The sequence below is a fragment of the Pelodiscus sinensis genome, chromosome 2, assembly GCF_052426305.1.
Source record: "Pelodiscus sinensis isolate ZL-2025 chromosome 2, ASM5242630v1, whole genome shotgun sequence".
In the NCBI taxonomy this organism is placed as follows: domain Eukaryota; kingdom Metazoa; phylum Chordata; order Testudines; family Trionychidae; genus Pelodiscus; species Pelodiscus sinensis.
The window spans coordinates 88,726,052-88,738,680 of NC_143053.1; the positions used below are offsets into that span (position 1 = coordinate 88,726,052).

General features: G+C 41.3%; 1 protein-coding gene across 2 annotated transcripts in view; it reads left to right on the top strand.

Annotated features, from left to right (window-relative positions):
* The window catches only part of GNAL (G protein subunit alpha L), a 315,877-nt gene that overhangs the window by 107,675 nt on the left and 195,573 nt on the right, over positions 1 to 12,629 (top strand). The gene's annotated exons all lie outside the window — the stretch shown is intronic.

Consider the following 12,629-nt stretch of genomic DNA (forward strand, 5'->3'; position numbering starts at 1 on the left):
AAAGGACTATACACATTGCCAATATTTGTTAATGTGTTTGGGACTATATCATATACAGAAGACAATGAGACCTTAGCATCTAAAAGACACATAGGAGATAGATAGGATGCACTTAAAAATCCAGACATTGTCATGAGTGGTAATTTTCCTTTTTTCCCTAAGGCTACGTCTAGACAGCCGCTTTTTTTTTCAGAAAAAGGTACACAAATTGCGCTCTGCAATTTGCGTACCTTTTTCCGATTGTTTTTTCGGAAGAGGCTTTTCTGAAATTTGGCCCGTCTACACAGGGCCAAATTTCAGAAAAACCTCCTCTTTCAGAAGAGCCTTTATTCCTCATAAAATGAGGAATTACAGGGCTTCTGAAAGAGCACATATGCTCTTCTGCAAAAAATGTTGGAAGAGGTCATGCGTTCCCTGGATGCAGCAGAGTTTTTCCAGGATACCAGAGGTACCCCGGAAAAACTCCATAGTCTAGGAATAGCCTAAGAGTCATTTCTTGTAGGGCATACAGAGAGTGTTACAGACGGAAAAAGTGATGTCTCGAAAAATGGAACAAGGGAAAGAGATGGTGGGAGAAGATGAACAGGGCATTGAGACTAGCATCAGGAGAAAAGAAGAGCAGCTAAGTAGTGAAGGATTTATAACACATTCTGATGAAATCTGAGGATATATTGGGTGCATCTACACAGCAGGGCTTACCTTGAAATAAGCTATGCAAATTGAGCTACATCAATTGCGTAGCTATTTTGAAATTGGGAGTGTCTACACAGCACTTATTTTGAAATAGAGCATTCTTCCTCTGACTTCTCTTACTCCTCATGCAATGAGGGTTGTAGGAGGTGGAGTAAGAAGTCCTCCAGCTTGATAGTATTTCAACTTTATTTTGAAATAACTGCCTGCTGTTTAAACACAGACTAAGTTATTTCAAAATAATGTTGGTGTGTAGACGTATCCCTAGAGACTTTGCAACAGAACAAAACTCAACAGAACACAACAGAACAAAACTCTTGAAGAAATGCTTCACGTGGTTGATCCCTTTCATCTAAACTCCCCATAGTGATCATGTTAGTTACAGTAAGTTTTATGCTATGTTTTATTTATATATGACATTTTAGTTATTTATGCCCTTCTGGCAGAAGATGGAACAGATAACAATGCTATCATTTAGATAAAGGGACTTGTGCGTGTGCGTGTCTAGGAATTAACAATGAAGTCAAACTTTTTCTGATTGACAAAACTGCATGAGAAGGGACAGATAGTGGGAACGTTTAAGGCCCCTGTTTTCAAAGACTTAATATACAAAATAAATACTATTTAATATAGGATAATTTTAATGGAGATCAAGCAAAATCAATTGCAAAACAAAATACTGTAGCTAAACTTGGTTGTGGAGCATGCAAGACACATCTTTATGTTCCTGTTTACACCAATTCACTCTTTAAAAATTTACCATGATTGGAAAGAATCTCAGTAGCATATGGAATTAGGCAGTTTGTAGGATATCTGCCTTATTTCCTCCAGAAGTTGGAAGACAGCGAACAAGGGAGGGGTCTGCAGAGAGAGAGAGAGAGAATGGTCTTGTGCTTAAGCTGAGTGAATGCTACTGATAACTTAGTTCTATCTATATCTCTGTCCTAGAATTCTTATTCAGATGCTGAGCAAGTTGCTTAAACCAAAATGTTGGTAGGTGGCCATTAACTGCATATTTCTTATTTTCTGGGTAGTTCGCCTCAGTGGCGTGAGTGTGTGACAAGTTTGCATATCATAACTGAAGTCAATGAGTCTGTGACAGTTCAGCACGTCTTGTAGAAAGGCAGTGTAGTTTGGAAGAATGAGCACAATAGTTGGGAGTCAGGAGGTCCTGAGTTCTAATTCTGGTAGTGCCATTTGTTTCATGGCATGGCTTCTTTCAAATTTCATTGAGGCTATCTATAATGGTCATCAGGGCCATCCCTAAGGGGCTGCAGGGGCCCAGGGCAACCCTTCTCCTCCTGCCCATTGCAGGCCATTTCCTGCCCCTTCTCCAAACCCCACCCCGGGGCCCTCTCCACAATTGGCTGCACTACACTTCACTGCGATGGAAAGCAGCGGAGAGCCCTGGGACAGGGGCACTCTGCTTCCTGCTGCCATGGTGAAGCAGAGCACAGTGGGCTGGGAGAGTGCGGATGGAGCAGAGCAGGCTGCTGGGTTGTTCCAGCTCCTGCTGTTGCGGTAAATGGATTGGGGTGACCCCTGCTGCCAACCAACACCAGCCCCCGATAATCCTCTGGGCTGCCCTAGGCCCCATACGTAGGACAGTTAAGGTGGCCGCAACAAGGGCCCTTAAAGCATAGGGTGCAAGGCAGCCACCCGGAAACATGCAATGGATAGGATGGCTCTAGTGGCAATACATTAATGTTTGTGAGGTACAGATATTATGGTGATGAGTCTTTAAAAAAATAAAATAAAAGGAAATTAACAATTTTGTATTGCTTGTAGGCTTTGAATGGTATAGCTACGAGAGTTTGTCTGTTTGATCAAGGGGTGGGCAATAAAATAGTGACAGTTCACCAGGGTTAAGAACCCCCATCAGGCCACTGCCTCTATATTTATCTATACCTCCACAGGTACAGGCAATTGCAGCTCCCATTGGCCATGCTGTTCCCAGCCAATAGGAACTGCAGGAAGGCAAACCGGGACACCACTTCCCATAGCTCCCATTGGCTGGGAAGGGCGATCTGTGGCCAACGGGAGCTGCAATTGCCTGTACCTGCAAAAGCGCAGGTAAATATAGGCGTGGTGGCCCACCAGGGGCTAATCTCGGGGAACTGGATCTGGCCCAACGGCCGGTATTTGCCAAACTCTGTCCTCAGTGGTAAGAGCTTGGACCAACAAACTGGGTATACAGCTTCCTCTTCTCATAACTTAAAGTAATGTACGGGTTTGGTTGTGCTAGGAAAATGGGATGCGTATGGAATGGGTTTGCTTCTCATAAAGCCATACAGAAGATATAAAAAAATCACCAAAGCAAGTACACTTCTCAAAATTGACGTAACTGAGTAAATGTTTAAAGAGATCGAAGCAAGATGAACCAGAAAAATAGGATGAATCTTGAATAGGATTGCTTTTCAATAAACCTTACAGAAAAGAGATAAAACGGAGAAATTTGGAGTGGCTCTTTGTTTTGACACAGCTAAATCAATGCTTAAGTTTTGAAAACTAGTAGAAAATGTTCTTGGAACCAAACCGACTAGCCCTTTTTTGTTAAAACATAGTAAATGATATGAGTCGATAGGGGTGAAGAAAAAAAATTATACTTGATGGAATTCCCATTTTAAAATATTTACTGGAAAATTACTGGACAAACTTTTAACAATCCTTTTTTAAAATAAATCTGAAATAAAAACTTCATAATATTACAACTATTTAAATAAAGCATGTACATTTTCCTTTAATTTAAAAAATCTTAATTAAGTTAAGAACCCGAGTGACGCCGGGTAAATTGCTAGTCTACTGTATATTTGAAAGTTTGTGTGTCTGTTGGCTGAAGAACTCCTCCTAAACATTAAGGACTAGGACCACCAAATATGGTATACAGCTTTTTCTCATCATAAACTAAGCCGAGATAAGGGTTTGGTTAATGCAGGAAAACTGGATATGCCCAAAATGGCATTGCTTTTCATAAAACCATACAGAAAAAGATACGGAATCACCTGGTGAGGTGAAAGGGGCTTATCTGGGGGCACCCCCCTGCCTGTCTGGGACTGCCCCAAGCCTCCTGCTGCTCAGGTGCCCATTAGGAGAAGTGGGGAGGGGTGAAGCTCCTCCCTCATTTGTATGGGGACATTGCTGGCTGTTTCCCTTCATCAGGGAGCCAAGGAAAAGTGCAGTTTGCTACATTCCTCACTGTGGCTGTGAAGTGCAGGGAGCAGATGAACTTGGACCTGCCCCAAGTAGGGGACGTGTGCCCCTTCCCCTGGCTGTGCCTGCTGAAGCTACCGTGGCCATGGAGAGGGGCTTCTCACCTGTCCCCAAGTTGCTGCAGTGAGAGAGGGCTGGGGTAGTCCATTTCCCCCAAAGTAGCTTACATACTGAAACCATTATCCCGAGAGCAATGATTTAAATGAAGAAAAACAAACTTTAATTGAGTTAAGGACCCAAGCAATGCTGGGTAAATCTTCTAGTATTAAATAAAGCAAATACACTGAATGATGAGGATAAAAACATCAAATAGCTGCCTTGTTCCCTGAGCACTGTTCATTCTGTGCCCTAAATAATAAGGTAGGAGTCCTGTGGAAAAAATAGTATGTAATCCTGCAGTTGAAGAGCATATGATAATATATACATGCAAGGGGGCTGAATTAATTTTGAACAGACAATCTTACATTCTTGCATTTGCTATTTTTAAATGCTTGACTTTCCAGGTTCGGTAACCATCTTTTAACATAGTTTGGATTATTCCTATGTAATTTACAAAAGAAAGTAAAGAACATTTCTTAAACATCAAAATGTCCTATAGCACAGAATATCAAAATAACTAAAAAGATGTAGGAGGCGGAATAAAAAGAGAGGAGAGAAATACAAATCTTGCTTAATGGCAGAACAGACAGAACATCATTATTTGTATTCTAATGATATGCATCTTTGCAGTTTTGTGTTTCTGATAAATGCTTCGCAGGTCTAACAAGTTCATAGAGCCTTTCCCTAGAGATGTACAGACAACACTCTGAGCAGTCTGAAGTTTAGTAACAGAGTATTTAGCCAAAAGTTATAAGCTTTTGATAAGATACCTCACCAAAAGCTTAAGCCAAGTAGTCAATCATGGGATATGAGGGTAAGTGCACTCATAGATTAGTAAAAGACAGCAAACAACGGGCAGGCATAAATAAGTTTTCATAATGGAGAGTAGTGAGACTCTCCCTCTTCCCCCCCCCCTCAAAATATGAACCGAGACCAATGGTGTTCAGCATATTTACAAATGAGCGAGAAAAAGCGAGGTGACAAAATTGTAGGTGATATAAAATTACTCAAGACCAAAGCAACCTGAAAAATGACAAAGGGCTCTCACCAAAATGAGTGGTTGTGCAATAAAATGCACAAGTCATTAGGCACCTCTCCATTTAAACCAAGTGTTCTCAATTAAAGTGCACATATAGAGAACTGTATAAAAGCATGCAATAATTGTTACTCATCTAATGATTCTTCACTAGCAAGTTAAGATTTGATCTTTATTAGTGGTAACAAATGGGCTGATAGCAGGGCTGACATTCTACTGTATTTAATTGCAATGATATTCATACTGTTACAAGACCATTAGAAATGTAGCTTCTAAGATTCTCTGTAATAAAGAAAAAAAAGCTTATGATGGGGCCTTAATGGAAGAGCAGTCTTGTCAGTGTATTTAATGATGTTGATAACATAATGCTAAAACAGATCCCAAGCAGAAACAGCTGCTAATAGGTAGACTTAAGGGACTCTCAAAGGCCTAACCATTAGATTGCCCCATTTTAAAGAGGGGTGAAGTTATGGGTATAGTATGAAGTGGCTTTGGGAGGGACAGAAGTTGCCCCCCAAACTGTAAGCCTCCGACAGGCATACCTATGCCTGGCCTCAGTGGCCTGGCTGGAACTGCCAGTTCAGATATAGAAGTCAAACTATGCCTAAGGGTGAAATTATCAAAGTAAGCGTGAAAACTTCATGCCATTTTGATTCTGCTTTTCTAGATTCAGTTGAAAATTATGATTGCTGTTGTGACCAGGGTCCCAAAGGAAGGAAGCTGAAGTTACTCAATTAGGGCCAAACTGCAATGAATGGGGCAGCCTCTCCCCAAAGCTGGTGGTTATTCTAATACTTATATTTACCAAACTAGCACAAAAGAGCTTTCATAATAACTCCTAGATTGCAGGGGTGGACAATAATTGTTGGTGGGGGGGGGGGGGCATTCCAAGATTTTGGAAAGTGGTCAAGGGCCACAATTTTCTGTAAAGGAGGTGCAGGGTCTAGGATGGAAGTTGGATGCAGAAGGGCACATGGGATAAGGGACTAGGGTGCAGCATACGGTGTGAGGTCTGAGAGGGAGTTTGGATGAAGGAGGAGGTTGTGACTTGAGTCGGGATTGGGTATAGGGTCAGGAAGGGGGTATGGGTGCAGGAGAGGATTCTGACTTGGGGCAGAGATGTAGGAGGGGGTACAGTTTCTGGGAAGGAGTTATAACCTGGGGCACCCTCTCTGATGTGGCCCCCAACTGAAAAGGAGAAAGACACTCCCCATATTCCCCTCACACACCAGAGTCTGGAGGGCTGCAGACTAGTAGATTTTGTGGGCTCCAGCCCCATGTTGGGGCAGCAAGAGGGCTGGAGCCCAGTGCAGGCTTTCCAATGCTGGGAGTCCCTGAGCCTCAGGGATCCAGATCCAGGCAAGCCAGGGGCCACATCTGGCCCCTGGGCCTGAGGTTTCCCACCCCTGCTTTAAATGCACATCCACAATGCAGCCAAAGTGGACTTGGATGAAGTGGTGGATATCTTTGCCTGGAAATTCCCTAGAAAACTGGAGCTTCAAACTCTCTTTAAAGATGGAAACTAATTATTAACATGTCTTAGACACTGCTGTGAACTTACTGTAATGAAGAAAAGTTTGCTGTTCCCTAAAATCTATTTCACTACTACTAGCCTCTATATAGTCTTACCTGAAAAACTCTATAAAGACGAAGACTGGAATATTTTGGAATATTATTTTTCACTTATGATATTACAGCAAGATCCCAGAAAGTAATTTGTATAAAACATTTATTACTGTATGCATTGTTCATATGTTATAACAAAATCATTTTACCAATCACAATTTCTATTCAAATGTTTCATTAACCTCTCTTATGCACACTCATTGCATGACTATTTGGAACTCCTTTATATGTAAAAGAATTACAGCCAAAATTTACACAAAAAAGAACACAAACCCTCTCCAGGCACACAAATTCCTGCATATGGCCCTGGAGTCTTTAGGTGAACAACAGGCAATCGTGGAGATTTAATAACTTATATCTGAAGCATTACCGGTAATTAGCTATACAGAGTAATATTAGACAATTGCCTGGCATTCACAGATGGTTTGCTCTGCATTTCAAAGAAAGATGAATACAGTATAGACAGAAACCATTTAATTGTATTGTTAACCTCTCATAATATACATGCAGACACACAAATACAAACATTACCTACCAAAATGTTCTTTAAGGTTGAATTTGGGTCATTTATTTCTGCAAGCTACTTAACCCTTTCTATCCATGTGTCACATCTGTCTGTACAAATGTAAAGGGAATTTTACTAAATTCTAGGGCAGGGGTGGCTAACTTCTGGCTCTGGAGCCACCTGTGGCTCTTCTGATGTTAATATGCATCTCCTTGCTCAGGCACCAACTCTGGGGCTGCAGCTACAGGAGCCAAACTTCCAGTGCTCAACTCCTGGCTCCACTTCCTCCTCCAAGCATATTGTGCCCTTGCTCCTTCCCTTCCCCACAGAACTTTCTGAGTGCCATGAAAAAGCTGACTGAAGTGGGCAGGAGGCGTGGGGAAGGAAGAGGAGGCACTGATCGGTGGGGCTGCTGGTGGGCAAAAGATGCTGAAGATGGGAGAGGCACCTAATGGGGACTGCTGACAAATTACTGTAGCTCTTTGGCAATGTACACTGTGGTAAACTGTGGCTTCTTCTCAGGCTCAGGTTGGCCACACTTGTTCTATCTAGAGTACCATTCCCTTATTGTGAATAAGTTTTCAAAAAGCCATTTAATGTTTTTAAAAAGTAAAATTTCCCCAAAGTACATATGAAACATTGGTTAGTAAATTATTTACATGTTTATGGGTTATGTTCTTAAAGTTGGCTTTTAAAAAAACTAAATCCCCATTTCCGTGATCTTTCTTTTCTCGTTTATACTTTGCTTTCTGACTCTCTTACTTGCCCAAGACGGATTTTGATGTAATGCTGTTGGACATTCCTAGAGTGTAATCTGGACTTTGGAATAATGAAAAATATCTTTCCAGATGGTCAAGCCCAGTTTTAAAAATAATGCAGGGTTTGCTGGGCCAAAATTTTGAGAGTGCGAGAATTATGAGTGCTGTTTGTTAGTCATTCAATACAGACAATGAAAAAAGCTTCATAGTTATGAATCTTTCTAACAAAGCTCTGGACTCTCTTTTTTGCATAGATTAAAACTTAAATATTAGGAGAACCTCCAAGAAAAAGAGCTGTAAAAACACTGGATAAAACACTGATTTATTTGCATCTTTTAAATGTGTAACTTAATTCCTGTAAAATGTTCTTTCCTGCTGTTCTAATAATTTTGTATTGACTGAATGTTTTTTTTAATTGAAATGGGTCTTCAGTTAAAAGAACACCATCAATTTGAAATGCAGTTAGTTTAAAAAAAAATCATGTGCTACGTAAGTGCCCGTGTCCCCTTGCCAGTTGTAAATTTGCAATTGTACTTTCCTATTTTTAAAAAGTATATTTTCTTTCCTCTCTGTTACTGCGTGAAAGACCCACATAGTCAGGAAACTAACTGTATTGTGGGAAGGAGTATCTGTACAAAGACTGAGAAATATTTTTTTTAAATATTGCCAACTCCTAAGCATTCAAAAATTGAGTCAGGACCCCCAAAATAATGAAATCTTAAATAAAAAATACTGGATCCTCAGTATTTGCTGTCTGGTTTTTAATATGCCAGGTGTTTCCATTCATTTTTCCTCACAACCATGAGGACGAGAAACTTAGTTTTATTATTCATTTTATTTTAATGAAAGCTGCAATTCTGAAAGGAGGTTTTAACAAAAAATATGACATTTGTGAAAAAAGCACAAGAGATAGCAACACTGCAAAACCAATACAACTCACCTCTTCCTGCTTAATCGGTTATTTGGGCCTAGGCTATACTTAGAAAGCTTAGATCAACAGTAGGGATGTTAGCATGTAGTCGTTAACATGATTAACCGATAAGTCTGGGTTTACTGGTTAATCTTAATGGCTACACACACTCCCCCCTCCCCCCCCCCCCCCCCCCCCGCCTCTAACAGAGACAGCAAGGACTGGAAATGGGAGGCCGCGCCCATGGAGAGTCGCCTGCCCTCCCATACTTCCTTCCACAGAGGTCAGTAATGGAGCCCCAGGCAGCAGAGTTACTGGAGAGAAAGTGGAAGCCCCAGCCACCAGTAGGGGCACAAAGCCCTAGGCAGCAGTGAAGCCACCAGAGGAGAATGGAGCTCCAGACAGCAATGGGGTCCCTGGCCACTGCAGGGAGAGCGGAGCCCCAAGCAACAACTAAGCCCCAGGGAGAAAAGTAGAGCTCCCTCCCCTGGCACTGTAGGGAGAGCAGACCCGTGGGCGGCATTGGAGCTGCCTGGGGAAAAGCAGAGCCCCTGGGGGGGGAGGGGCTGTGTAATAACAGATGCCCCCCCCCACCACTGCATTGACCTTCCCTGGTCCAGCAAATTCCCTGGTTCAGGACCAGTCAGGTCCCAAGGGTGCTGGACCAGAGAGGTAGCTCACCAAAGCTTATGCTCTAAAACAAATGTATTAGGGTAAGTCTTTAAAGTGCCACTGAACTCCTTATTGTCCATGAAGGTTATGCCCCATGCCTTCTCCAAACTGTGCACCTCAGTGAAGCTGCTACTTAGTCAGTGACTTTAAACTGATTTGAACTTCAGATTGGCCACATAAATGCAAATTTAATCTTCAGACAGAATAGTGATAGAAATGTAGCTGTGTTAGTCTGGTGTAGCTAGTCTTTAAAGTGCTACCTAGTCCTGTTTTCTGTTTAATCTTCAGACAGTTTTTCTTACTTGTCTTTATTTTTTTTTCTTTTAGAAGGGAAAACAAAGAGTAATCGTCCTATTTATTAATGCATTGTTAAACTTATAGAATTAAATACACAAAGATAAAAAGCCATTTTTTCAGAATTGGCTTTTCCATATTGGACATGCTTTATTTAGCTCCGTATTTAATAATCTTGTCATCAGAAATAGTATGTTACAAGTGGTCAGATAAATATTCTTATGGAAACCTTACCTTTTTAGTTCCTGAGCTGTATGGTTTTTTTAAACCTGTGACTGTAGCATTGAGACAGTTTTTTGGTTTTGCATTAAGATGTGGCTAATACCCCTACATTGGGTTAATGGGAGCAGATTTATCTAATAATTCTGAGGGAAGAAAAATCACCTATTCTTAAGAGCAGTAGGTACCGAGAGCTCAATTTATCTGAGTGTATGTGCGCTTAAAGTTGGTAGGTGCATGTGGGAGTTAAGCAGGCGGAGCGGTGTGATTCCTCCCTTAGATGGTGCAATGCCTGTGCTGGAGGATAGTGGCAGAGCGGAGAGAGAGTTTTGTGAAAGTGAAGACGTTTTTGCAGACAGGAAGAGCCCGTTCTCTGTTTGTTCCTCTTCGCCTTACGATTTTATTTGTGCACATTTAAAAAATCGTGCTTTTTTAACAAGTCAGAGTGAAATCCACCGCGGTGATTTTATGAAGGAAGCCTGCTAGGAAATCTGCACCTTAGACCTGAAGCTGCTGGAGCTACAGTCCCCCGCCCGGTCGGGGGGGTAAGGGCGGGGCGGGGCATCTGCGCATGGTTTCTCTATTGATCCTCACCATTACATTCCTGCTTATAGACCCTTTTTCCCTTTCAAAAGGCAAGCGGAATTGAAGTGGAAAAGTGGGCTTTGAGGGTCTGGTTATTCTCTTGCAGAGAAGCAGTAACGCGCTCTCACTCACGTATTCACATACGCAACTTCCATGTGCGTGTGTACCTCAAACTTAACATGCTTCCTTCTCAGGAGAAACACGAGAGAGAGTGAGAGAAGGGGGAGAGCAGGAAATAAATTAGTTGCTGCATGTTCATTTGAAGGATGTGGACTGTTTCCTAGTTTCACAGTGAGATCCTACCGAGTTTGTGCACAGCACAGAGAGAAAAGCTGAATTATAATTGCACTCATGCAAACATATTTCAGTGCATAGGCCGAATGTGTGAGTGACTTAACAACAAAACGTTGTGATCCCATCTCAGGAGGACAAGGATCTAGAGAAGGACATGAGCAAGAGGTGTAGCAGGTATCTCTCTTCTCTTGTATGGGGTTTGGCTTTACCCTTCGTGAGAGTCTTTTTTTTTTTTTGGTCTGGTAGTATGGAGGCATTGCTGAAATTGGGCAATCCAGAGAAAGATTAGTTTATAATTAAATTACTTTCGAAGAATAGGTTTATTTGTGTTCCTGTGTGTGTCAAAGTTGTGATCTGTTTCTGAAACAATAGGAGACAATGTATATTTACATCTAGTTGTAAGGTTCTGTATTTTGCAGTACTGGCTTGTGCACAGAAAGAGACTGGATTATAATTGCAGTTAAATATAATTCTATTATTTCTGTGCACAGGTTTCAGTTGTGTTATATTTCCAAATTAGGTGATCCCATCTCAGGAGGAAGTGAGCAGGGAGGGTCAGAGGCCAGAAGAAATAGGAACCTATCTGCTCTTCGGAAATGGATAAAAAATGGATATATCTGGATCCTGACAATTTTTGGCACTGAGTCTTCTGTACCATCAAAACAGGAAGCGTGTCTTCCTGATCCAATTCCACCAAATAGTTTGACACCAATACATACTAGACCTAGGGTATTGTAAAATTTCAGATTTGGCTACTGTATCCATATAGTTTTTGGCCCTCAAGTCCCATATGTTGATGCTTGAATAGAGAGCAATTCTACCTACTCCTATTGCACCCCAAAAAAGAAAAAGTGTGGATCCTGACACAAAACATAAATGTCCCAAAAACCCAGTTCTGGCACATGGATCCTTCCAAATTCATACACGCTAAAGTTCCATGGCATTATAGAGAACAGGTGTGATTGATACTGCACCAAAATATTCTGGTTTGTAATGCATTCCCATACAAGAAAGCCTAAGAAATCCTGTACTCCATCTGGATCTTGACAGTTTTGGACCCTAAATTTAAACTCTGTCATCTAATAAGAAAACAAATATCACTCCTATTTCATTTGAAAAATCTGGATCTGTATACTTTCTTGCCTCATAGTACTTGAAAAATACCGATCTGGTTCTTTCTAGGTCTTGCCAGTTTTTAGCCCTAATCTCCCAAATTCAGTTGTTGGGGGGAGAGGGAGGGAAGTGAAAGAGTAACAACAACTTCCAGACTGGAGCAAACTGTAATGCAGCAGCACCGCAAAAAATATTTATCTAGTACCTTTATCCAGCTAGACTTTTTTTTAATCTGTAAATCCCAAACTCAGACTAAATAGAAAAGAGCAGTTTCTCAATTTCCATTGCAAAACTCCAAATTTTATATACTCCTGATCAGCTGCACTGCAAAGACACATACCTGGTACCAGAACTTGCTGGATCCTAACATTTTTGGCCCCTACTTTCCAAATTGTACTGTCAAAATAGACTACTCATGTTGTGTTTCTACTTGATACAAAATTTCCAGGCTCTGACATCCCACTGCAAGAGTAATTCAAAAGCCCACATTGGTCCTCTTTTTTTGGCTACTAACATCTACATTTTTTAAAATAAAGGCCAAAGGTTAAATCCCGGTGCTGTTGCAAAATCCCATTGACTTCAGTAAGGCCAGGATTTTATCCTGAGAATAGTTGCTCC